Source organism: Chiloscyllium punctatum, chromosome 31 (assembly GCF_047496795.1).
Source record: "Chiloscyllium punctatum isolate Juve2018m chromosome 31, sChiPun1.3, whole genome shotgun sequence".
NCBI classification, from domain to species: domain Eukaryota; kingdom Metazoa; phylum Chordata; class Chondrichthyes; order Orectolobiformes; family Hemiscylliidae; genus Chiloscyllium; species Chiloscyllium punctatum.
This window is the reverse complement of record NC_092769.1, coordinates 43,161,656-43,180,254: the sequence shown is the minus strand read 5'-3', so window position 1 is coordinate 43,180,254 and position 18,599 is coordinate 43,161,656. Positions and strand designations below refer to the sequence as shown.

At 44.1% G+C, this 18,599-nt stretch overlaps 1 long non-coding RNA gene across 6 annotated transcripts in view; it reads right to left on the bottom strand.

The window, feature by feature from the left end:
• LOC140456945 (uncharacterized) overlaps nt 1-1,258 on the bottom strand; it is a 32,396-nt gene extending 31,138 nt beyond the window's left edge. For 5 of the 6 annotated variants that reach the window (XR_011953255.1, XR_011953258.1, XR_011953257.1 and 2 more), the window contains exon 1: nt 1,174-1,258. This is a non-coding gene — a long non-coding RNA (uncharacterized lncRNA). Of the gene's footprint in view, nt 1-852; nt 872-1,173 lie in introns of those variants that run through there. The other variant, XR_011953256.1, reaches the window with a different exon arrangement.
• Nucleotides 1,259-18,599: the final 17,341 nt, after the last annotated feature.

Genomic DNA, 18,599 nt, shown 5'->3' with positions numbered 1-18,599 from the left:
GACCTCCCACATCCGATATTCAATGCTCTAGCCAATAAAGGAAAATACACTGAACACCTTCTTCATCATCCTATCTACCTGCAACTTGACTTGGAAGTACTGTGAACCTGCAGTCCAAGGTCTCTTTGTTCTGCAAACGTCTCCAGGGCCTTTCCATTCAGTGCATAAGTCCTGGGCTGAAAAACGTATTGCTGGAAAAGCACAGCAGGTCAGGTAGCATCCAAAGATCGGGATAATCGACATTTCGGGCATGAGCCCTTCTTCAGGAATCCTGAAGAAGGGCTCATGCCCGCAATGTCGATTCTCCTGATCTTTAGATGCTGCTTGACCTGCTGTGATTTTCCAGCAACACATTTTTGAGCTCTGATCTCCAGCATCTGCAGTCTTCACTTTCCCCTAGAGTATAAGTCCTGCCTTGACTTGCTTTTCCAAAATGCAGCATCTCACATTTATCTAAATTAATGCTCTAGCCAATAAAGGAAAATACACTGAACACCTTCTTCATCATCCTATCTACCTGCAACTTGACTTGGAAGTACTGTGAACCTGCAGTCCAAGGTCTCTTTGTTCTGCAAACGTCTCCAGGGCCTTTCCATTCAGTGCATAAGTCCTGGGCTGAAAAACGTATTGCTGGAAAAGCACAGCAGGTCAGGTAGCATCCAAAGATCGGGATAATCGACATTTCGGGCATGAGCCCTTCTTCAGGAATCCTGATCAATATTTCACTGTAACCTGAGGTAACCTTCTTCCCTATGCACAATACCTCCAATTTTGATTGACCTGCAAACTCAGTTACGATAGCAAGTCCTTTAAATGAATGACGAAACAAATCCAGAAATAAACATTCATTACTCTGAGTTTGAATGTACTCTGTGTAAATCCTGCCCAATGACTCTGTACCAGAGAAAGGCTGCACATGCGCCTGGCTGCACCTTGCCCCCTACAAAGATGGCGGCTGCGCACGTGTCCAGTGAATCGTTGCCCCGAATAAAGATGGCGGTGCTCACTCAGGCCTGCAGCCGCGCTGAGGCAATTTCCCTTTTACTACAAACACGGGACTGGGAAGTTCAAATTTGTGTTTTCCGACGTGCACAACATGCTTGTAAAACCTCTCCCCTCATAGCAATACAGTTTTTCTCCCGTTTCCCTCTGTTTATTTGTTTCTTTCCTTACCGTATCCTTTCGCTCCATAACTTCCGGAAAATTCATTACAGCGACTCTCCGCTGCGCGCGAGGGTAACCACGTGGTTTAGTCTAGTTCTGCCCCTAGTTCACTTCGATTGGTTGGAGGACCAACCTCCCCTGGTCCTCCAGTTCCGCCCACCGTCCTTTCATTGGTCCGGTGCTGACATCAATCACCCCTGGTCCCTTTGTTGGCTCGAGCATGCACTGTGCGTCCTGCTTTCGCTGATATGTTGGATAATGCGATGGGAGAGTTTACTGAGGGGAAGGATCCCTTTGTGTGAGCTCTGCAGTAGATTTCCTTTATACATGGAGGGAATTGCCTTCCTACTCATGACTGTATAGCTGTGATTGATGAACCAATGCCAAATGATCCAGTACATAAACACACCATTTTCACAACATCTGAGATCTTCAGCACATTGTATCACACTCTTCTTTGGAGATAAAAAAAGCATGAAATGGAGCCTCAAGGAATCGGATCCGGAGTAGGGCATTCATTCCCTTCGGCTTGTTCCCCCATTCTATCAGATCATGGCTGGGCCAACCCAGACCTCAACACCTCTTTTATGCTTGATCCGCATAGCCCTCAACTGCTCAATATTTCAAAAATCTATCTGCCCTCTTTTAGAATAATTTGAGACAGAATCATAAATTCCCTACTGTGTGGAAACAGGCCCTTCAGCCCAACAAGCCAAGCTGACCCTCTGATGACGAACCCAACCAGATCCATTCCCCTTCCACATTTAACTTTCACAATTTTTGGTGCTAGAAAATTCTAGCCATTCACTGAGAGAAAAAAATTCTTTACATTTTTTACAAAATGAATGTTCCCTTATGTAATGTTTAGTTTGAGACTTCATTGGTGCTAGAAGATCGAGTCAACATCTACCCTGTCAAGCTCCTCAGAACCTTGTTTCCATAAGATCACCCCTTATATTATGTGGGTGGCACAGTGGTTAGCACTGATATCTCACAGTGCCAAAGACCTGGGTTTAATTCCTGCCTCAGGTGACTCTCTGTGTGGAGTTTGCACGTTGTCTGCGTGGGTTTCCTCCGGGTGCTCCGGTATCCTCCCACAATCCAAAAAAAGTGCAGGTTAGGTGAATTGGCAATGCTAAATTGCCTGTAGTGTTAGGTGAAGGGGTGAATGTTGGGGAATGGATCTGGGTGGGTTGTGCTTCGTCAGATCGGTGTGGACTTGTTGGGCCAAAGTGCCTGTTTCCACACTGTATGTAATCTGTTTGTCGAGATTCTATTGAATAATGACCTAACCTGTTTAGCTATTCTTGATAGGTCAACCTTTTCATCCTTGAAGCGGCTAGCTGAATTTTTTTTGAATTGTCTCCAATACTGGTTTATCCCTTATTAAATATGGGAGCTAACATTGTGTACAGTACTCCAAGTGAGGTCTCAGCAACAGCCAGTGTGGTTAACCAATCCTCACTCCATGCAAATAGGTTACCCCTGACACAGTGAGCTCCTGTATTATGCAATTAACTTTTCTATAGCACCTTATCATATGCATTTTTTAAAACCCAAATACAGAACATCATTGGATTGCCCTTTATCAGCCCTGCTTGTTATCTCCTAAATGAACTGTTGCAAATTTGTCATAGTGTCTCTTTCACAAAACCCAGTCTACAATGTTAAATGATAAGCTTTTCTAAATGTCCTGCTATTTATTACTTTAATATTCGACTCTGCCATATTACAAACACAGACATTAAACTAACTAATCTATAGTTTCCTGATTTCTGTCTCCCTTCCCTTCTTGAACAGGTGCATCAATCCACTGGATTTTTCCTGTATCCACTGATTCTGGAATATTCCAATTGATGCCTTGAATATCTCTGCAGTCAGTTGCCCTAAAAGTGTTTGATCCAGGCCATTAGGTCCTGTCTGCCATTAGTCCTATTAGTTGGTCAATACTTTGTCCCTTGTGACAAAGACTGTTATAACATTTTTCTACTCATGATTAACTTGCTTATTTGCTACCTTTAGGATGATAACGGTATCCTCCTTCATGAAGATCAATGTAAAATATAGGTTTAAATTATCTGCTGTTTCCCTGTACCCATGATCAATTCCACAGTCAGAACCTCCAAGGGTTCGATGCTGACGTTAGATACTCAATTTTTATATTCCTGTACAACTCTCGCCATTCATTTTTGTTTCTTGTCAATTTAATTACATGATCAGTTTTCTCCCTTTTTAGTCATCCGCGGCTATGTCATTCTTTTCCTTGTGGGTACTGCTCTTGACTGCCTTTGTTACCCACGGGCGGTTCACCTTTCTCTTCGCGTTCTCCTTTTTGCTTCACATTACCTTTTGCTAAGAATTATGTAAAACAAAACTCATCATATTACAGTGACTGAGCATGTGATTTTTTTTAAACATTGGATGCCTTAATGTTCTCATTGGGTTTTGCTGTTTCAAAGAAGATCTGAGATCAGCTGCAAAGGAAGTGACAGCTGATTCGCTGTTAATTTCCAAAATTAATTTGAATACTTGCAAAAAGAAATTGTTTGTATTACTGTGAAAGCAGGGATCTAGCCAAATACCTATTTTAAAAAGGTAGCACAGTTGTGATGGGTTGAAGAGGGGCCTCCGATTTCAAAAGCACAATGTGATCCAAGTTGTCTTCTAATCTGTGCTGTACTAATTCTTTCTGATTGAGATGACTGGGTTGGCATGTGCGCAGGTTGTAGCAGGATCTCTGACTGCCACAAACCGATCTGGGGGAACAGCTCCTGTGTCAGTGACAGTGCTGTTGGACTAATAGAGGCAACAACATTCAGACTTCACGAAGCAACTGCGAACCAGGGCTGCAAACCCACAATTCAAAGAACTGCAGGTTAGGTGAATTGGTTATGCTAAATTGCCATAGTGTCCAGCGATGCACAGTTTCAGCGCATTAATCAGGGGTAAACATTGAGGAATAGGTTTGGTTGGGATACTCTTTGCAGGGTTGGTGTGGATTTGTTGGGCTGAAGGGCGTGTTTCCACAACGTAGGGATTCCTTGCTATGAGTAATTTTGGGGATCTAACAGAATCCTGGAATTCAGAGGGTTCACTGTTAGTTAAAATAGTATTGTGCACTCAGCTTATGCTACCTTCTGAAGCAGTTTGAGGTAGACTGCTCTGTGCAATTTTACAGAACAGATGCTCTGGAACCAATCAGGGAACAGCTATTTTAGACCTGATAATATGATTGAATAATGAGCTCAATGTAAAAGACCCTTTTGGTAAGATGCAATGCAGCATGATAGAATTTAGCTTTAGGGTGAGGAATTTGACTCTTCAACTAGTATCTAAACTTAAAGGCAGTGACAAGGGGATGAGGTAGTAGTTCGCTAAACTGGAATGGGACTCTAGTTAGAATGTCAAAGCAGAAGAATATATTCAGTTATTTTATTATTCTCAACAATATATATTAACTTGTAAAAGAAATGCACGATGAACAGCGGTGCATAGCTGAGGGAATTATGAGTGACATCAAATTGAAAGAAAAGATGTACAAAACTGCAAAGATGATGGTAGACAAGAAAGTTTAAAAATTTCAAACTATCGAAGGATGAACAAAACAACAGATGGAAGATATTTTGTCCCTTGTCAGAGAGACTGTTGTAACATCTTTGCTCCCCTTAATACCTTGCTTATTTCCCAGCATTAGGATGGTAACAGCATCTTCCGGATTAGTAAAATAATTGGGCAAATTAACCCACCAGTCACTCAGCCTAAAACACAGTGCTCTTGTGATTCTGTGGTAGTGTCTCCAACTTTGAGCCAGAAGGCCTGGAACTGTCCCACCTCCAGAGGTGTCATAATGCATTGAAATAGTTTGATTGGGAAAGCAATACTGAGACAAACTTCAGTAATTGAATGGACAATCTTGATGGTCTCTGAAAAATCCAAACTTGACTGATTTGTATCCTCACCTGAGGCCTGATCTCAATTAATCTGCCTCATTTAAATGGAATTGCCTTTTCTTGTGTTGAATATAATTGAAGTTTGCCCTGTCTGCATGCCCCCTTGTGCAAAACATGTTGCAATCTGTCAAAGAATAAGATTGAAAACTCAGATCAGCTGATAACCTGTTCAAGGGCTTAAACCAGTGGCCTTTTCCACTGGGACAGTAGGCGCTACAAAATTGATCCCATTTCCCATTAAACTGAGACAGGTGGTGGTGAGCTTCCTGGAATGTCTTTCACTGAAACATTTTTGAATTAAAATAAATTACTTTGGTTGCGGTGCAATTGAATTTAGAGATTTAGTGGGGAGTATCGACTGTCATTTCTTCATTTCATCGCAGAAGGAATGAGAGCAGCCCAACGCCAGCCGAAACTGCCAGATATTAAAATGCGTAACTCCACCTCATTAGCCAGTCTGACTGAGTCATACAGACTCAAACATCATGACTGGAGGTGGGCTTTTTGTGTTCACTGTGGATGCTTTTACAGAGTTCAAAATTAATGCAGAACATATTTCTTGAGAACTGAAAACAACAAATAATGAATATCACAGGAGGGAGCTGATGGCCGAGTGGTATTACTGCGAGGTAAAAACATTGACTGCAGATGCTGAAAACCAAATACTAGATTAGTGGTGCTGGAAGAGCACAGCAGTTCAGGCAGCATCCAACGAGCAGCGAAATCGACATTTCGGACAAATGCTCTTCATCGGGAATAAAGGCAGTGAACCTGAAGCGTGGAGAGATAAACTAGAGGAGGGTGGGGGTGGGGAGAGAGTAGCACAGAGTACAATGGGTGAGTGGGAGAGGAGATGAAGGTGATAGGTCAAGGAGGAGGGGATGGAGTGGTTAGGTGGAAAAGAAGATAGGCAGGTAGGACAAGTCCGGGCAAGTCAAGGGGACAGTTACTGAGCTAGAAGTTTAGAACTAAGGTGAGGTGGGGGAAGGGGAAATGAGGAAACTGTTGAAGTTCACATTGATGCCCTGGGGTTGAAGTGTTCCAAGGCGGAAGATGAGGCGTTCTTCCTCCAGGCGTCTGGTGGTGAGGGAGCGGCGGTGAAGGAGGCCCAGGACCTCAATGTCCTCAGCAGAGTGGGAGGGGGAGTTGAAATGTTGGGCCACGGGGCGGTTTGGTTGATTGGTGTGGGTGTCCTGGAGATGTTCCCTAAACTGCTCTGCTAGGAGGCGCCCAGTCTCCCCAATGTAGAGGAGACCGCATCGGGAGCAACGGATACAATAAATGATATTAGTGGATGTGCAAGTAAAACTTTCATGGATGTGGAAGGCTCCTTTAAGGCCTTGGATAGAGGTGAGGGAGGAGGTGTGGGCACAGGTTTTACAGTTCCTGCGGTAGCAGGGGTAAGTGCCAGGATTGGAGGGTGGGTTGATTGGGGGCGTGGACCTGACGAGGTAGTTGCAGAGGGAACGGTTTTTGCGGAAAGGGGTGGGGAGGGAAATATATCCCTGGTAGTGGGGTCTGTTTGGAGGTGGCAGAAATGTCGGTGGATGATTTGGTTTATGCGAAGGTTGTTAGGGTGGAAGGTGAGCACCAGGGGCGTTCTGTCCTTGTTACGGTTGGAGGGGTGGGGTCTGAGGGCAGAGGTGCGGGATGTGGATGCGATGCATTGGAGGGCATCTTTAACCACGTGGGAAGGGAAATTGCGGTCTCTAAAGAAGGAGGCCATCTGGTGTGTTCTGTGGTGGAACTGGTCCTCCTGGGAACAGATTCGGCGGAGGCGGAGGAATTGGGAATACGGGATGGCATTTTTGCAAGAGGTAGGGTGGGAAGAGGTGTAATCCAGGTAGCTGTGGGAGTCGGTGGGTTTGTAAAAAATGTCAGTGTCAAGTCGGTCGTCATTAATGGAGATGGAGAGGTCCAGGAAGGGGAGAGAGGTGTCAGAGATGGTCCAGGTAACTTTAATTTCAGGGTGGAATGTGTTGGTGAAGTTGATGAATTGCTCAACCTCCTCGCGGGAGCACAAGGTGGCGCCAATGCAGTCATCAATGTAGCGGAGGAAGAGGTGGGGAGTGGTGCCGGTGTAATTACGGAAGATCAACTGCTCTACGTAGCCAACAAAGAGACAGGCATAGTTGGAACCCATACGTGTGCCCATGGCTACCTCTTTGGTCTGGAGGAAGTGGGAGGATTCAAAGGAGAAATTGTTAAGGATGAGGACCAATTCAGCCAAACGAATGAGAGTATCGGTTGAAGGTTACTGTTGGGGACGTCTGGAGAGGAACAAACAGAGGGCTTGGAGGCCCAAGTCATGGCGGATGGAGGTGCACAGGGATTGGATATCCATGGTTAAGATAAGGCGTTGGGGGCCAGGAAAACGGAAGTCTTTGAGATGGTGTAGGGCGTGGGTGGTGTCTCGAACGTATGTGAGGAGTTCCTGGACTGGAGGGATAGGATAGTGTCGAGGTAGGTAGAGATGAGTTCAGTGGGGCAGGAGCATGCTGAGACAATGAGTCGGCCAGGGTGGTCAGGCTTGTGGATCTTGGGAAGGAGGTAGAACCAGGCAGTGCAGAGTTCCCGGACTATGAAGTTGGAAGCTGTGGGTGTGATATGTCCTGAGGTGATGAGGTTCTGTATGGTCTGGGAGTGGGGACACTGCTGGGCAAGGAACAGCTATATTCGAGGCTTCAATCCCACTATCTTGTGAGGACATTTCTTTCCCCTCTGATGTATGGTCCTCACTGAGACAACCCAGGTGGTCCCAGGTATCAATCTTGACCCATGCTGTATTAGTGATCCCTGTAATATCCTCCATTCCCGATCATCTTTCCTCTGTTTGGAATCTCTTCTAGTCCCCACAATGCTCTCTATCTCTGTCAGGTTCTCCAATCCCTAACAACATAATCCCTATACATCTCCAGTAGAAACTAAATTCCTTCATCCTGGTTAACCCCGAGAGTCCTGTTTATCCCTGTAAGCCCCTCCTACCAATACTGCCCTCCATGTAAATGTATTTGCCTTTAACCTCTCCATCCTTTCCTGTCTGGGTAAACGTCTCCAGCTCCTCCAAGTCTTCCTTGTCTGTGAAAAATTATTCACTCCATTGAGCTGTCCCGATCTGTGTAATCCCTTCCAGATCTAAATACCTCCCTGTCTTTGAAACTATGTCAGGCTCCTACCTGAGAATCTCACTATCCGTGTAATCTCCCAAGGAACCCCTGACTTCAGGAACCCCTCCACCTGATAACATCCTCCATGTCTGTAGAAACCTTCCAGTTCAACCGTCCCTATCATGGAACTTTGTCTCTATAATCCTAATGATGATGATAAACTCTTCCTCTCTAAAGCGCACTCAATCTCTGTAAACTCTGCTGGTCCCTGCTCCCCTCCTTGTGCATGTAATCTGCTTCAGTCACTACATATCTTTATATCTTTAACGTCCTCCCCATGTGACTACACTATTTATTTCCGTTACCTTCATGAGCTTCCGTAATTCTCACCGACTCTCACCATGTCCCATCCCTATATCCCTCCGTTTTTCTGAAAAGTCCTCCTGATTCATAAAACCCTCCCTAAATTTGTCTCCTGTTCCAGCCTCCACATCTCTCCCTGGAGCAGTCAAAGCTGCTCCAATAACCTCAAAGCCTCCTGGTGTTTCTAACTCCCTTTAGTTGTGAAACTCTCCCCATGTCTGTAATATATCCTGCAGTGTCAAAAGCTCTCCCTATATTTGTATGGTCCTCCAATCCCTACAATTGCCCCTGTTTTTGTAACATTATCCTGCACCTTGAAACCTCCTGATTGCCGAACCTTCTTCAGGCTCTGCACTTTCTCTATTTCTGCTACTTTCTCCTGCTCTTAGAACACTCTCTCTCTGTATGATCCCCTGCAGTCTCTGTAGCCATCCGTATCTCAAACCACAAGCTGCCTCCACAACCTTCCCCACACCTTTTCCTGCTTCCAGTCCCTTCAGCACCTTCTATAACTGCAAACTGCCCGTTTGCCAAGGCTACTCCAGTTCCTACAATGTCTGTCAGAATCTGATGCCCACACTCTCTCTAATCTGCAAGTGTCTCTGTAATCTGTTAATATCTGCAGCCACCACTACTGTCCGTAACTTTCTTCGGTCTTCCAGTCCCATTAAGCTTCCCATTCTTGCATTAACTAAAGCCTGTGTATCTTAGTACTGCCTAAAAACGTGCATGTCTATGTAAACTGTTCCAACCCCTCACTATCTCCATAAACACCTGCTACCCCTAAATCCATCTCTATTTGTATTCCCTCTTCTAGTCCTGTCAAAACCCCCAATCTATGGAGCCCATTTGATCTTCCCTTGTTGGGTAATCTCTTGAAGTTCCAGGTGATTTCCCAATTTTAGCAGTTTCCCCAATCTTTATGACTCTCCAATTCCGATCAGACTCACTTTCAATGCCAGTTTATCTAGTATCAAAACCTACCTATAATCTGCTTATTCTTCTCCAATTCTTAGAAATTAATCTCTTTACATTTCACCCTAGTTCTCCCCCAACCCTCCCAACCACAGGAACCTCTTTCAGTTTGAGCAACCCTCCCCATCTGTGTCATTGTCTCTAACCCAGTAACCTGGCATTCTCCATTGCCTTCCTATCTATGAGCCTTCAGAACCTAGAAGCCTTCGAATATCTGTAAACATCTTCCGTCACTACAACCTTCCATACCTCTCTCAGGACTCTTCTCTTGGAAACACCCCCTGTCTGTCCCTCTCAGTCTGCCTGCCTCACCCTACACCCATCCCAATCCCTATCTCCAGAATTAAATCCAGCTCCCTCTATCTCTGTAAATTCCTCAAATCCCCAAACACCTTTGTCCCGCTGACATTCTTGATCAGATGTACTCTGTTTAACTCTAACATCCTTGTGTCCCTGTAAGCCTCCCTATCTCTGTAACCTTTATCCATCTGTTCAAACCCCCACTACTGAGGAATGACTCCCTGTATTCGCCATAAGGGAGAAGGAAAGACAGTGAACAGATATGATGGAACTGTCATTCCGGAGATGTAGCTGCAGAATCACCATCGCTGGGAAGGGAATATTGAAGGGTTGTTGGGATCTATACAAAAAGGCAACAAGTTGTGAAGAAAGGATGAGGTTAATGCATTAATGAGACAGTCATATGGATCTGAAGATCAAATGTTGGAGTCTGTTTGGGTGGAGCAAGCAGCAACAACCGTTAGCAGGAATTATTTTATGGGCACCAGAAAATGATGGTAATGTCAAGATGGTTATGATCAGGACACTGAATATACTTGGAGCAAGGGCAGTATAGTTACTGTGGCTGACGGTGGTCTCCATCCCGACTGGATAACTAATGAATATCAGGGCTATAATGGATGGAATCCTGGATTGATTACGAGATGGTTTTCTCTAACATCATATCAAGGAGCCATCAACAAAATTGTCTATTGTAGATCAAATACAGTGTAATAATAAATATCTAAAAATCCTAATCTAAAGGTGTTTTTTTTGAGCAGAGACCCACAATGTTGTAATGTAGATGCTCAGTTTGAGCTAGGACCATGAGAAGTAGGAGTGAAATTAGACCATTTGGCCCATTGAGGATGCTCTGCCTTTCAATCTGATCATGGCTGACCTGATACTCTTCAACTCTACTTTCCTGCCTTTTCCCCAAGCCCTTGTTTCCCTGATTCATTAACATCTGACCATCTCTGCTGTAAATATTCTTAATGACCCAGCCTCGACAGCCCCCTCCAGTCAGGAATTCCCACAGAGTCACTACCCTCTGAGTGAAGACATTCCTCCTCATCTCCATCTTAAATAGGTGAGCCCTTGATGGGATTTTAGGGTCTCTGGTTCCAGATTCTCACACAACTGAAACGAAGGGAAATGACAAAGATAATTATTGGAGGTGAAATGAAAATTGGTGGAGATGGGGTTAATGAACAAGAATGTCCAAGGTTGCAGAGCTTTACAGATCAGTTGGAAAGATGTGCAGAGAAATGGCAAATTGAGTTTAATCTGGACAAGTGTGAGGTGATGTCAGATTCAAGCGGAAATTAAGGACACTGAGGGAAGTTGATAAATAGAAAGATCTTGGTGCAAGACATTAACTCCCTGAAAATGACAACAGAAGTGTTTCAGACAGGAAAGAAAACAAATAGAACACTGGCCTTCATCGGTCACAGCGTTGGGTATAGTGGTTGGCATCTGATGTTGTAATTGTATTAAACTTCTGCTTGGCCACATTTGCAGTACTGTGTGCTGTTCTCATCTCCACACAATAGGAATTATGGGGAGACTTTGGAGAGGGTACAAAAGGTGTTTATCAGCACGTTGCCTGTGTTAGGGTTTTCATGGTGTGTTAGGTGTAAGAGGAAATTAAACAAAGTTGGATTGTTTTGCGAGAGTATCAGAGGCTGACAGGAGACCAGGTACAGAGGACGTTTAAACGAGATGTGTATGACAAGTTTTTTTTAATATAGAGAGTGGAGGTTACCGAGGGATGTCGTAGCAACAGAATGTGAATAAAGTTTCAAAGTGGCATTTTGACAGAAACATGAACAAGGATACGGGATATGGACCATGTGCAGGCAGATGGTATGTGTTAGAATAGCATCTTGCACAGCACAGCCATGGTAGGCCGAAGGGCCTGTTGCTGTGCTCTACTGTTCTATTTTCTAACTTCACAGCATCTGCCCGATCAGAGACCCTCAGAATCTTGGATGGTTCATTCCATTTCTCTCTCATTATCTAAACTTCAATGGGTTCAACCTCAATCTACTTCACCTATTCTCACTAGAAAATCCCTCCATTCCCAGGATCAGCCGAGTGACCCTTCTCTGACCTGCCTCCAATGCGACAGTATCTTTCCTTCGGGCACTCAAACTGTTCATAATATTCTAGGTATTGTCTGACTTGAACCATGCCTAATTTTAGCTAGATCTGCCTATTTTTAGACTCCATTCCCTTTGTAATAAATGCCAGCATTTGATTTGACTTCTCTATTACCTGCTGACCTTGGAAGCTAACCTTTTTAGATTGATGAACAAGAACTCCCATAACCCTTTCTCCTGCCAGTCTGAAACCAAATAGTGTTAGCCTGACATTAAGTCGGGAGCATATTAAAATTGTTCGAAAGGATATTTTAAAATAAAATAACTGGCCACTTAGAAACACATTTTATAAAAAAGACTTTGTTTTTGAGCCTGTTGGATTTAATTGGTTTGTGTGAATATAAATGGCTGAATTGAATGGGTATAGAAGGGGTGTAGTGGTACAGGGGAAATGGTGTCTTTGAATTATCAGAAGCCTTTACACAAATTTCAATAAGGGCTAATGAGTAACTTGGTAGAGAATAGGGCCTCTGAAATATGAATAAGTTCGCCTATGTGTGGAACCAGAGGAGGTGGGTGAGATATTAGACAAAATATTGTTGTCAGTATTTACTGTGGCGAAAGACATGGAAGTTAGGGAAAATGGGGAAGTAAATAGTGATGTCTTAGAAAGAATCCTCAACAGAGAAGAGAAAGTGCTGGAATCTTAAAACAAATAAAGTTAGATCAATCCTCAGTAGCTCATTAGGTGCATCCTAGAATATTGTGGAAATCTAGGGAAGAAATTGCACTGCCCCTAATAGAAATATTTATATTATCAACAGATGCAGTGCGGTGCCGGAAGACTGGAGGGAGGATAATGCTGTTCCATCACTCAAGAGCTGCAGGGAAAAGCCAGGAAATTACAGCCCAGTGAGCCCAGTGGTAGGGAAGTTGTTGGAGGAGATTATGAGAAAACGGTACCACATATATTAACAAAGGCAAGGGCTGATTAGAGATAGTCAGCATGGCTTTGTGAGTGGAAAACCGTGTTTCACAAATCGGATTCACTCTTTGAGGAGGTAGACAAGAGATCGATGAAGGCAGACCAGTGAACATTGTCCACATGGACAGCAAAGCATTTAACATTGTTCGAAGGGATTTCGAACATCTTGTCAAGAGGAAGAAGGAAGCTTATTTTAGGTTGAGGAAGCAAGGGTCAGAAAGCTTTTTCGAGGGTAACATAGAGCAGAACGATGGCTCAGTGGTTAGCACTGCTACCTCATAGCACCACGGACTCCATTTTGATTCCAGCCTCAGGCGACTGTCTGTGTGGAGTTTGCACATTCTTCACGTGTCTGCGTGGGTTTCCTCCAGGTGCTCCGGTTTCCCCCCACATCCCAAGGATGTGCATGTCAGGTGACTCAGCCAAGATAAATTACCCATAGTATTCAGGGATGTGTAGGTGTGGCGCATTAGTCAGGGCAATTGGGGAGTAATAGGGTGGGGGAATGAGTCTGGGTGGGATACTGTTTGCAGGGTTGATATGGAGGTGTTGGACCAAATGGCCTGTTTCTATACTGTAGGGATTCTCGAAAGTACCAGGAAGGAACTTAGGAGTGGACTTAGGACAGCTAGAAGGAGACATGAAAAATCATTGTTGGGAAGGATTAAGGAAAACCGTAAGGCAGTCTCCACTTAAGTGAGGAACAAGAGGATGGCCAGAGTGAGAGTAGGGCCTGTCAGGGATAATGGAGGGAACTAGTGCCTGAAGTCGGAGGAGGTTGGGAAGGACCTCAATGAATCCTATGCCTCAGTATTCACTGCTGAGAGGGACATTTGTGAGGACAGCCTGAAACAGGCTGATATACGTGAACAGATTGATGTTAAGAATGAGGATATGCTGAGAATTTTGTAAAAGATAAGGATAGATAAGTCCGCTGAACCAGATTGGATGTGCCCAAAGTTACTGCACGAAGCGAGGGAAGTGATTGTTGCACTTTGGCGATGACCTTTGCACCCTCACTGTTCACTAGAGTCGGACCAGATGATTAGAGAGTTGCAAATTTTATTCCCTTGTTGAGGAAATGGAATCCTGGGAAATACAGACCTGTCAGTCTTATGTCTGTGGTGTGCAGATTATTGGAGAGGACTCCGAGACAGGATTTATAATTCCTTGGCAAACCATAGTTTGATTACAGATAGTCAGCATGGCTTTGTAAGGGGCTGATCATGCCGTATAAATCTTATTGAAACTTTTGAGAATGTGACAAAATACCTTTTAGGCTCAATTCAGAAAGTACAGAGACATGGGTTGCCGGGAAACCTCTCTTTCTGGACATGGAATTAATGGCCCCCAGAAGACAGGTGATTACAGATGAAAAGCATTCATCCTCGAGCTCAGTGACCAGTGTTGTTCTGCAGGGAGAGGTGCGAGGACCTCTGCTCTTTGTGAGTTTATGAATGACTTGGATGTGTGAGTGGAAGAGTGAGTTAGTAAGTTTGCCAATGACACAAGCGTTGGTGGAGTGGTGAATAGTGTGGAGGACTGTTGTTGTTTGCAACGGGGCAATGACAGGATGCAGAGCTGGGCTGACAAGTGGCAGATGGAAGTCAATCTGGAAAAGTGTGAAGTCATTCATTTTGAAAGATTGAATTTGAATACAGAATGCAATGTTAAAGGCAGGATCTTTGGCATTGTGGAGGAACAGAAGGATCTTGGGTAACAGGTCCAGAGATCCCTCAAAGTTTGCCACCCAAGATGATAGGCTTGTTAAGAAGGAATATATTGTGTTGGATTTCATTAGCTGGGGGATCGAGTTTTAAAGCTGCGAGGTTATGCTGTAGCTCTATAGAGCCCTGTCTGGACCCCACTGGTAATATTGTGTTCAGTTCTGGTCTCTTCATTACAGGATGGATGTGGAAGCTTTAGAGAGGGTAAAGAGGAGATTTACCAGGATGCTGACTGTACTGGAGGGCATGTCTTATGAAGAAAGGTTGAGGGAGCTAAGGCTTTTCTCATTGGAGTGAAGACGTGTGAGGATGACTTGGCAGAAGTGAACCAGATGATGAGAGGCACAGAAAGAGTGAATAGTGAGAGACATTTTTTTTACCCTGACATAAATAGCTATTACAAGGGGGTGTAATTTTAAGGTGATTAGCGAGTATTTAAGGGGAGATTTCAGAGGTAGGTTCGTTACATACAGAGTGGTGGGCGAGTGGAATGCACTGCCAGAGGTGGCAGTAAAGTTAGACGCATTAGGGACATTAAATATATTTCTGGATAGGCACATGGATAATAAAATGAAGGGTGTGTAGGTTAGTTTGATCTTACGTTTGGATAAAATATTGGCATGGCATCATGACCGAAGGGTCTGGTGCTGCACTGTCCTGTGTTCTTTGCTCCATATGGTAAAGTGGGTAATGAGCTCAGATCAATGTAAAAGGATATGGCATTCAGGAGGAGTGAGGGAACTGGATACAAAACTGGGCTTGATGGTAGGAGACAGAGGGTGATGAGAGACATATTGTTTTTCTGACTGGATGCATGTGACCAGCGATGCAGTGGGTGCCCTGTTGTTTGTCATTTGGACTAATGGTTTGGATGGGAATATTGGTATCCTGGAAAGTAAGATTTTGTTTTTGAGTTATACTGAAATTGGTGGTAAAGTGGACAGTGAAGAAGGTTATCTGTGATTCTACAGGATGAACAGTACTGCTGGGATAGTGGGCTGAAGAATAGCAGATGGAGTTTAATTAGATAAATGTGAAGTGTGCCATTTTGGTAAAACAAGTCAGGGTGGGACTTGTACAGTTAATGCTTGGGCCCTGGGTGGTGTGGTCAATCAGAGACCCAGGGATGTAGGTACACAGTTCTTTGAAAGTCGTGTCACAGGTAGACAGGCTGGTGAAGCAGGCGTTTGGGATGGTTACCCTCATTGGTTAGAGCATTGAGAGTCGGAGTTGGGATGTCATGTTGAATCTGTACAAAACATCGGTGAGGCCTCCATAAAACCATTGTTGATCAGTAGGAAGAACTCACCTGGTTCACTTACCTGCTTTAGGGAAGGCCACCTGACATTCTAACCTGGTCTGGCCTACATGTGACTCCAGACCCACAGAAATATGGCTGACTCTGAGCTACCCTCTATGTAATTACCAGTGGGGGCAAAAAATGTAGTCCAGGCAGTGACACGCACATCCCATGAATAAATAACTAAAAATACACATGGCGCTCCCTACCTCTGCAAACCCCTCCAGCTGCAGCAATCCGTACTGACTTTGTAACAACGTTCAGGCCCTGACCACTCTCTGTAACACTCTCACCACCTCCATCCCCTTCATCTCTCCCTATTCCTTTTGTGACAATAAACCCTGACAATGGTACCCCTTCCATCTGACCTCCTCCTGCTAGCATACACTTTGTAATTCCTTTAAAACGTACTCCTAAACACTCCCTTACTGCAGAATTTTAAGTAATATTTGGTGATCTTCTCAGCCTGATAATCTAATATGATCCATTCTGTCCTGAGTGAGGGACCAGTGGGAATTTCTTGCTGAGGTTTTGTCTGTTTCAATGGAATGTCCTTTTGTTGAGTATTTTACACTGTTCCTTCAAATATTTTCCACTATTCATTTACAGACACGTGTTTCAGTCTGTTTAGCCTGTTTACCTTGGTCACTTGTCTGCTCAAACTCAAGTAATTGGCTATTTTCATTTCTAGTTGTAACTTGTCCTTTCTGCGAGTCTCTTTACAACATTATAATGCTTAAAACTGCACTTACCACAATTTCCTATAGGATCTCTTAAGGTGATATGACTCATTCACTAAGTTTCATCACACAACGGTCAATCTGAGATAGTTACGTTCCTAGCCAGTTGCCCAATGAGTTATTTAAAGCAACACTGAAAAAATATTCTTGGAACTCCTCTTCCAATATCACAGTTGTCCATCTGACTGTCCCAGGTTATGCGAAAATTGAAGTTTCCCAAAATTATCACAATGCCTTAGTTAAAAATTTCATTGAGTTCCTGTTCAATGCAGTGATGAGGAATGAAATACTGTTCGGTGGCTAAAAACTGTTCTGCTGCTTGAGTCCTTGACAAGTAGTAGCCAGAATTTACATTCAGACTGACTCTACTTCATGATCTGCGGCCAAATGCTTTCTCTGTAATGCCTTTGTTATCCATTATTGTTAGCGTTACTGATTTTGCCTGAGTTTCCACAAGATTGTGAACCATTGAATATTTATGTTTCACCTTTTGTTCGCCCTGTAACCACGTCTCCCTGGTGACTAAATCTCTTCTTATCACTGCATCACAAATCCATCTACCTTATTGATGAGAATTCGTCCATTGCAAAAACAAAGTCATATTTTACTCTTTCCCACAATTTCCTGTCACAAACCGATTCACTGATGTACAGTTTTAGTTAAACTTTGTCCCATCCTGTTCCTTTCTGCTTGTCTTCAGCCACATTCCCATGCTGTTCCGATGCTTCACCTTTTCTTTTTGGATTTGGAAAGCTCCTTTCACCTGAACCCTGTCCCTTAATCCTCTCTGTCAGTTTAAAGCCCTGTCCATAAACCTACCGACATGATTGGCCAGGATACTGCTCCCAGTACAGTTCCAGTGGGACCGTCCTAATGGACTATTTATTAAATCAGTTATGGGATGTGGGTGTCTCTGGCTAACCAGCCTTTCTTGCCCAGCCCGAGCTGCCCTTGAGCTGAGTAACTTGCTCGGCCATTTCAAAGTGTAATTGAGAGGCAAACACTTTGCTGTGGATATGTCGTGCCGACCACGTGAGGATGGGCAGATGTCCTTATCTAAAGAACAAGTGTTTGGGTTTTTTGTACATCAGCAATGGTTTCATACTTACTTATGGATTCTTACTTACTATTTTTGAAATTATTCATTTGAAATTCCACTATTTCTGTGGTGGGATTCAAATCTGTCTCCCCTGAACATTAGCTGTGGTTTGGGATACATGCTCTAGCAATAATACCACTAGGGCATCACTTCACCTGCTCACTGGTTGCTCATCCCTGAAACCAGTGCATCATGAAGCTAAACCCATGATTCTGTGATCCCAACACCTTCCAGCACTCTAGTGATATCACTCAGTATCTCTCCATGTGGTATCCCTCACTGTGTGGGTATAATTGCAGTCTCCGTCAGTGCTTCCCGCTCTTGCAGTTAGTCTAGATCCTGGGTCAACAGATTTCTACCTCCAGAAAGATACAGCAACACAGAGCAGGGATGGAGTTTGGGATTTTCCAGATCTCTGTGGGACTCAGTACCATTCTCCTTGTGTAACCCTCACTGCATCAGTCTAATGTCCCATTCTCTGTAATGTCCCATTCTGTCTATTTCCCTGTCTCCTGTAGGTACTCGGGAAGTTCCTGGCTCAATAGACTTCCCAACTGCTTGTCTGTCACCACATTGAAGATGTTTGGTCAGCCAAAGAGACAAAGGGAAGAGAGATCTGGAGCCTTCAATAAATCCTGCAGTGAGGTGAGATCACTCACAGTGCACAGAGCAGGGAGCAATGAGTGGGCTCCAAACACCGGCAAACAAGACATGACACAGATGCAGTGCTGGAGGGGGAGCATTGTACAGACACACCCCAGGCTCAATCACCACATCTACTTTAACGTACGTTGTGAGACAGCATCGG